The following is a 9668-nucleotide window of genomic DNA, read 5'->3' as shown; positions in this document are numbered from 1 at the left end:
ATGGCTTGAGTCTGTGCAACTTTTATATAAATATACACTTATGCATAATGTGATATGGATGATGAACGATTAATTATGAAGATATACTCTATGTTGCTTCTCTTTTCATATCTATTGACTTTAGCCCTTGTGGGGCTTGTCATTCATTTTAGCCCTCATGGGGTTTGTCATTTACTTTGGCCCTCATGGGGCTTGCACTTTACTTTTGCCCTTGGAGGGACTTTTATCTATTATGTGAATTTTATTTGGATATTATAATGATGATATTTATACCAGAAGGGCCGGAGGATATTGTGATAATATTGTTGATACCTGGCAAGGCCGTTGAATATTATGATGATATGATGATACCCGAAAAGGCTGAAGGAGGTTGTGATGATTATATACCTGGGAAGGCTAGACGTTTATTATGATTATGATGATGATGATTATGGTCTTGTAGATTCTATTACATTTATTCTTACATGCACATCCCTCTCACTAGCATGCATCTATGTCTATCAGCTGATATGGGACGGTTGTATAGATATGGGTGATGACTATGCCTTGTATTATTGTATGTTGACTGAACATTCCGAGCCTATGGTGGTGGGGGTATGCCTAGGCTCAACTAGGTATTTGGTTGTCTGGAATAGCCGATTACTCGCGCTGATATTGATATTGTTATTATCATTATTATAATTACTATTATGGATAGTTTATGATAGATTAGTCGTTGCTTCGGTATTGAGATTTGAGGTATGTTTCTGACCTCTTCTATCTTACGATTGCATTATTATGCATGTTGTCTCATGTTGAGACATGTGGATTAGAAACCCTAAGTATGATAGTACTAGATCCTAATAGGATTATAATGAGGCCTTAAAAGTGAAGAAATGATGATTTAGGTTATGCTTTGAGTTGACTTCATACCAACTAACACTGGTTAGCATACGACAGGACCATACCACTTGTACCCTAACATATGGCTCGTACCCATGAGTTGTATTGTGTTTGGAGAATGGAAATTCCAGGAAATTTTTCTTAGGGTCAAAACCCAGGATGTTTGAGTCTCCCCTACTAGGAACATTTATCCCCGAATGACAAACAAGGTTAGGGTAACCACACACACAAACATTGCATTATCAACCATCTTTTCAACAAAGTTTGAAAACAAAGAGGCAAACATGTTAATCTTTCCTTTAACAAACTCAGAAAATAAAGATGTGTTGAAGAACACATACCTTTTCTACGAATCCTAGGAGCAGAAAATAGATGTGGATACTTGGACTTCATGTCCTCTTTCGCTTCCCAAGTAGCCTCTTCCACCTTATGATTCCACTATAAAAGCTTAACCAAGGGTAGATCCTTGGTCCGTAACTAACAAACTTGCCTATCTAATATCTCAACTGGGAACTCTTCATAAGAAAGAGAATCTGAAATACCTAATCCCTCTAAAGGAACAGCCAAAGAAGGATCACCAATATACTTCCTCAACATAGAAACATGAAAGATCAGATGAACCAATCTCAAGCTAGATGGCAACTCCCAGTCATAAGCAATATTTCTAACCCTTTGCAAAATCACATAAGGACTAATGAATTAGGGATTGAGTTTCCCATTTTTGCCAAACTAGACCACTCATTTTATGGGAGACACCTTGAGAAAAAACCTATCCACGACCTCAAAGTCCATGTATCTACGCCTAACATCCGAATAGGACTTTTGTCGACTTGGGGCAGCTTTAAGCCTATCCCGAATCACCTTGACCTTCTCCATTGCTTGGTAAACCAAATCCGGGCCAAACATATCCTCCTCCCAAAGCTCAAACCAACTAATAGGAGATCTATACCTCCTAACATACAATGCCTCAAAAAGAGACATACCAATACTCGAGTGATAGTTGTTGTTGTAAGAAAACTCTTACAAGGGTAGATGCTCAACCCGATTTCCACCATTGTCAATCACACAAGCCCAAACCATGTAGTCCAATGTCTAAATAGTTCTCTCCACTTGCCTCTCCGACTGTGAATGAAAAGCAATACTCAAACTAACCTTAGTCCCTAACTCTTTCTGGAAATATTGCTAGAAAAGAGGCGTAAACTGCATACCACATTAAAAATAATCGAGACAGGTACCCCATGTAGCTTCACAATCTCCTGAAGATACAGTTTCGCATAAAACTCTACCGAAAAGGTAGTACGCACTGGCAAGAAATATGTAGACTTAGTTATCCTATCCACGATGACCCAAATTGAATCATAATGATTCTGAGATTGAGGATGACTGGTAACAAAGTCTATATTGATCACTTCCCTCTTCCATTTTGATAAATAAATTTCTTGATACAACCCTCCTAGCCTCATGTGCTCAACCTTAACCTATTGACATACCATGCACTTGGCCACAAAATTAACTATATCCTTCTTTATGCCATTCCACCAATAGATAACCTTGAGATCATGAAACATCTTTGTCGATCTTAGATGGAAAACATAGCACAACTTATGTGCCTCAGCGAAACCCTTTGACACAACCCATCGACATCAAAAACACATAACATTCCTTGGTACCGTAAAGTACTATCACCATCTATCTCAAACACCATAACTTTTTGCCCACCAACGTTACACTTGGTTTTTATTAAGACATGATCTAGCTCTTGCTTCTCCTTAATCTCTGCACCAAGAGATAATTGAACCACTTTTTGCACCATCACACTACTATCCTTAGAGTCCAAGAAACGAACACCAAGATTAGCCAAGTGGGGATTATCCTTTACCGATTCTCGTCTTTCCTCCTCCACATGAACCAAACAACCCATGAATAACCTATTAGGAGAATCAACAACCACATTAGCCTTACATAGGTAATAGTGAAGACTTATATCATAATCCTTGAGAAGCTCAAGCCATTTCTTCTGCCTGAGATTAAGCTCTTTCTGAGTAAACACATACTAAAGACTCTTGTGATCAGAAAAGATATCTTCGTGAACAATATATAAATAATGCCTCTATTTATTCAAAGCAAACACAACCTCCAACAACTCCAAATCATGAGTAGGATAGTTCTTATCATGCACATTTAACTGCCTAGAAACGTAAGTAATTACCTTCCCATGTTGCATTGAAACACAATTAAGCCCTACCTGAGATGCATTACAATAAACCACAAACCTATCTTTACCTTTTGGCAAAGACAGAATTGGAGCTAAATTCAAATTATCTTTCAACTTCAAAAAATCCCTTCACAAGCATCCAACCAAGAATACTTAGCTTTCTTCTGAGTCAACTTGGTCAAAGGGGCCTCTATCAGCGAGAAGCTTTCCACAAACCACCTATATTGGCTAAACCCAAGAAGCTCCAAATATTGGATGGAGTCACAGGCCTAGACTACCTCTTTACCACAATAACCTTTTGCGGATCCACCATGTTCCTTTTACTAGAAACCAAATATCATATAGAGTCATAGGCCTAGGGCTCCTCTTTACCGCAACAACCTTCTGCGGATCCACCATGATCCCTTCACTAGAAATTATATGACCCAAGAAAGTCATAGTGTTAAATCAACGCTCACACTTTGAGAACTTGGCATACAATCGCTATTCCTTTAAGGTTTGCAACACCATACGGAGGTGATTAGCATGATCCACTTTGCTCTTGAAATAAACAAAAATGTCATCAATAAATACAATGACGAATATATCTAAATACTTCCTGAACACACTGTTGATCAAGTCTATAAATGATGCCAGAGCATTGGTCAACCTAAATGACATTACCACAAACTCAAAATTCCCATACCAAGTACGAAAAGCCATCTTAGGGATATCTACCTCCCTAATCTTAAGCTGATGGTACACAGACTGAAGATCTATCTTAAAAAAGAAGTTGGCATCATTCAATAGGTCAAACAAATCATCTATCCAAGGAAGAGGATACTTGTTCTTGACCATCACCTTGTTCAACTGTCTATAGTCAATGCACATCCAAAGGGAACTATCCTTCTTGCACACAAACAACACTAGTTCACCCCACAGAGAAACACTAGGATGAATAATTCCTTTTTCCAGAAGATTCTTAAGTTTCTCCTTAAGTTTCCTCAACTCAGCCGGAGCTATTCTAAAGAGGAATGGAAGTTGGACGAGTGTCTAAAAGTAAATCAATACCAGACTCTATTTCTCTGTCCGGAGGAACACCAGGAAGATCATCTGGAAAGACCTCTGGAAACTCATTAACCACAGGGACTGAAGATAAAGAAGGACCTTTCAAGTTAGAATCTCTAACCCGAACAAATGATAAAGATAATCTTTAAAGATTAACTTCCGAGCTCTAAGATAAGAAATAAAACTCCCCCTAGAAGCTAAGGAACTACCTTCCCATTCAATAACCCGCTCACCAAGGAACTTAAAGATAACCCTACGGGTTCGACAATCCAAAGACGCATAACAAGAATGCAACCAATCCATACCTAGAATTATATTAAAATCTACCATATCCAACTCAAATAGATCTGCCAAGGTCTACTTGCCACCAACAGATACCACACACGCTTTGTATACTCTACTTAGCAAGAATTGAGTCACCTACTTCTTAAAAAGAAAAAAGACCTGAATCAAAACCAAAAGATACAATCATATATGGAGTAACATAAGAAAGAGTGTACCCTCGGTCAAGCAAATAATATATGTCATAAGAGAAAAGCTATAACGTATAAGTAACAATATCAGGTGATGCATTAGATTCCTATCAGGATGCCAACGCATATAACCTAATTCAACCAATACTAGAATCAGGAGCAGTAACAAAAGCAGATGCCACACCACCAGGTGTAGGAGTAGAAGATGAAGCTACAGGAATCTTATTCGTCCCTATAGTAACTTTGTTAACCGAACAATCCCTTAGTTAATGTCCTACCTGGCCACACTTGAAGTATTTGTCCTTTCCTTTATAGCAATAACACCGATGTGGATAACCAAAATCAATATAGAGGATACAAAGATATTAACTGACCTTCGCTCGCTTGAGATTGGGTAACCTGTGCCCGAGAATTGTCACCACCTTGATAACGCCGGTCTTCCAACTAATAAAGAGCACTAGGAAAAAATAAACCAAAACTCCCCTACTTCTTTTTCTGCAACTTGCTACCATCTCTACCACCCTGAGATTAAGTAACTCCCTGATAAAAAAATCTACTCCTTTTTTCTTGCCTATCCCCAAACTCTATCTACTTCTTATTCTAATCCTCAACCTGCTGCATATGAATAGTCAACCACGAGATGTCCATATTTTTAATCAGCAAAGTAATCTTGCTCTTGAGAATTAAATTTCTCAACCCAAAAGCGAACTTCCTCATTGTCGACCTCATATCAGCCACTAAGTTAGGAGCATACCTTAATAGATGATGGAACTTCAAAGCATATTCCTTTACTGACATCCTCCTTCGCCTGAGGTTTACAAACTCCTCTATCTTAGATTTCCTTAATTTTTGAGAAAAGAACCGACCCAAGAAGGCATTAGAAAAGGCCTCCCATAACCTTTCCTCTTCCATATAATCTCTATCCCTATCCCACTCCTCGTACAACTGATAAGCAATATCTTTGAGATGATAAGCTACAATGTTAACATCCTCTATATTAGTAGGCTACATCTCCTAAAAGATGTTTTCTATCTCATCCAAGACGCCTTATGGATCCTTCTCACCTTCACTCCAATAAAAGTTGGAGGACCCATCTTTATAAATTGCCCAACCCTTATGGCATGAGCAGACAAACCATCAGTTATACCCCACTAAGCATGAGCATCAACCAATTGGGAAATAACATGAATAGACTAACAAAATTCTGCATTCATCATGTTGGCCTGAGGGACCTGAGGAGAACTAGCTAGAATAGGAAAAACTCCAACACCATTAGGAAAAGGATCATGAGATCTAAGATGTACTCTAAATGTAGGATGTACCCCTTCATCATTATCCCAGATGGGACAGAAGAATTTTCTTGTGTTTCATATCTAGAAGGCATGATCTGAAATATGAGCAAACAAAGATTAGAGAAGATTCTAGGATTGAGAACTCAAGCTCGAAGATAGAATACAAAGAAAATAAAACATTTGTAAATTCCTTGTAGCCTCTCTTTTATGAGTGTGGCACACTTCACAACCCTAAATAAGACTCTACTAGACACAGCTTTGTGGACTCCTAAGTGACCATGAACCTAGACTCTGATACTAACTTGACATGACCTGACCCTAGGCCTTGTCGTAATAAGCAATCCAAATCTAACCAGGACCGGGGACCACCCCCTGTTACCCAACCCAACCACCTATATCAAGCCATAGATGGGCTAAATTTTGAACATATAACAAAATAGCATAAATTTTCTTACTAAGACTCTGGGATAGGGTCACAACCCGTGACCGACCCAACCGAGTTCAACCGTACCACACCAACTGTCCAACCATACCAAACCAACCAAAGGCCATAAACTAGGCCATAACTAAAGAGAATACAAAAACATAATATAATTAATTCTAAATTTAAGAATGATGGAACAACCAACAATATCGCCCAAGGATGTAAGACCCAACACTAATACCATTGCCAAGGCAAACACTAATATCGATCACCCCATACCAACCCTCAAAAGTACTATAAAGCCCCTATCTAAGAGAGTAAATAAGTTCAGTTGGGACATACCCCCAACCATGGGCAAAACCAATATCAAAGCTAAACAAGAAGAGCCTAAAGAAATCTATAACATAAAATGGTGCCTTATGAAAGGATGGAAGCTCACCATTTCAATCCAAATACTGATACCGAATCTGTATGCTAAACATGAGAAGTAGAATGGTTAGTTTCTGCATAGCGTGGGTATACAACTGCTAGTAGATGGGTTAGAGGGTAACCACTAGCATAAATCTTAGGATAAGGATAAAATAATGCATATTATAAAACATAGTAAAACCATCCATAATGCATATAACCATACATATATATAAGTTCTAAGAAAGGGAACCGGGTTTCATATGCATTTAAAACCTTTACCTTGGCTATGTAGCTTGGCTATCCTAATCCACCCATAGGCTATATGGGTTCAGCTCCCTCTTCTATAAGGGCCCCAGTGCATATAGCTACATGACCAGGGAAGTATCCCATGGGATGACTAGTATATCCCCTAATAGCATGACATTATGTACATAGTCCACTAAGACCAACCCTCATATGACAAATATGAGTTTCTAATTTTTGTCCCTCCAAAACCACCACCTTCCATGGCTTTGCTACACACCTGCCATTAATGCCCAATTAAAATCATTTCTAAATAACCAACCAATCTATTTACCATTTTATTAACCAAGGATAATATTAGTGGTATCGTCATACCACCCCTTACTTACAAGTAATATCTATAGCCAAACTATTTAGGTTAAGGGGACTTTTAAATGCCCTTTTCATATACCATATTAAACTACTTGGAGTCGTCCATGTTCTCCACAGGCATAACCATTTAGCCTTTAGCCTTTTCAAACCATTTAAACTATGTATAATTCCTTTATCAAGTTTAAAACATGCAAGAGTTCTATTAAAAGAAGTCAATGCAATGTACATATCTTTATAAGAATTTTATCAAATACATTGGGGGTATAATATAACCAAAACCAATTCCAAGGACCATTAAACCATTACTATGCAATCCAATTGTCCAAAATCACCATTAGTGCATTCAAAAGCATAATTAAAACCATAGGAAACCATAACCAAGCATTTAATATCAAAAACGCTAAATAATAGTTGAAAACCATAATCATGGAATAGTTAAATCGTGAAATCAATCATATAAACCATGCCTTTATTTGAAATTACAATGTGGGAAAAGAATCATACCTTATACCAAAGAATTGATGGAAAGAAATCACAAGAAAAGCTCCATAGCAATCCTCAAGATGAAACCCTAGATTTCTTGCCACAAAAGCTCTTGAGAGAATTATGAAGTGTTTGGGAATAGTTTCTTAGTGTTAATGAATAGAATAATAGGGTAAAAAACCTCTAAAGTATATTAGAAGTCGTAGGTACTAGTTATGATAAGTAGGTAAATATCCAGAATAACCCCACTTAAATTCCTTAAAAATAGATCATATGGATATGACTGACCCATACGAGTCGTACCCTTCCAATACGATCGGTACCCACCACTCGTATCCAAGCCTCAACCCTTAGATCAAACGTTGTCCAATATATGAATCATCCAACCAAGTTATAACTACAACATATGAACCATACCTATGACACATATCCCTGGTAGAATTAAATACAAAGAGGATCAAATATTGCCCGCCATATGAGTCCCCGATACGACTCGTATCAAGCCATACAACTCATACCCCTAAGTCATACCCATTTAAGTACCAAATCCATCCCACCAAATAACATTACCACTCGTACCGCATCATACAGCTCATACCCATGAGTCCTATTAGGTCTGGAGAACAAAAATTCTCAAAAAAAATTTTAAGGGTCAAAACCTAGGATGTTTCAACCACCTATGCATGTAGGCAGCCATCTGTGTATATAGGTGGCCAATGCATCTCCCTTGACAGTTCACTGTCTTGACCTATGCACCTCCACTTTGGTGAGCAGGTCACCACCTATGCCTATATCTCCTTCAAATACATCTCAAGCGTTCTTAATCCACGTTTACTCAGGTTAAATCATTCTATTTTAAATTCATAATTTTTTATTCATTTATAAATTAATAAACTATTCAACAAATAGTAATTTACCTACTTAGTTGGTCGATTAGTTCTTGAGTTTGATTTCTTTCACTGTCCTACTAATTTTGTGCTTTCTTATTTTCATTCATTGTTAATTCTTGATTCAAGTCTGGATGCATCTTTTTTTTAGTCTTTTAGACAAAAATCCAATACGATCAAGAGTAGCAATAGACACTTTGACTACCACCCATAGTGTAAGACATCCTTCAGCATTTGATATCCAATTGTGAGGCCTATAAAGGGGTGTGGAGTTGTGAGGTTATTTCTCTAATGCTAACATATTTGTTGCTTATGTCCAGTGCGTTTTCCAAAAGGTACGTAGGATATGGAAGGAAAAACACAATCAACCATGAGTGGCAACTTACAAATGTAATCTTAGCAATAATTTAATTCATAAACCATCAAATAGAATCCTTGAGTGCTAAGGTAGGATCCATTGAAAGAAGTATGCTAACCATGGGTGTAAAGATAGTGAACCTTAAAGGATATTTAGACTCTTCCCTATCCACTCCCCAAAATTTCCATGAATCTTCTTGTGGACATCCTCGAAACACATCCACTACTATCACCCTAGAAATACTTTACCAAATTTTCAATCTACCAAGATAAATACAAGACACCACTACCCAAACCACTACCTATCACTATAACCAAAATACTATTTTTCCTTTCCAACCATATTTCAACCAAACAAATGATGGAGAACCACAAAATCAAATACCCCAATATCCATGAAACTAAATTCCCCCACTCCAATACCATATAACCAAAACCAACCAATCCAAGTTAAAGTAAAAAAGTGGTAGGAACCTCAAAGAGAGTTTATAGCATATAATGAAGTAGATGCGTGGGTGGATAACATGAAGAGTAGAGGTCAAGAAGGTTATAAAGGTTGAGAAGGAATCTTTGTTCCTGTTC

Source organism: Capsicum annuum, chromosome 5, assembly GCF_002878395.1.
Source record: "Capsicum annuum cultivar UCD-10X-F1 chromosome 5, UCD10Xv1.1, whole genome shotgun sequence".
NCBI lineage: Eukaryota > Viridiplantae > Streptophyta > Magnoliopsida > Solanales > Solanaceae > Capsicum > Capsicum annuum.
Note: the sequence above shows the minus strand (reverse complement) of the source record.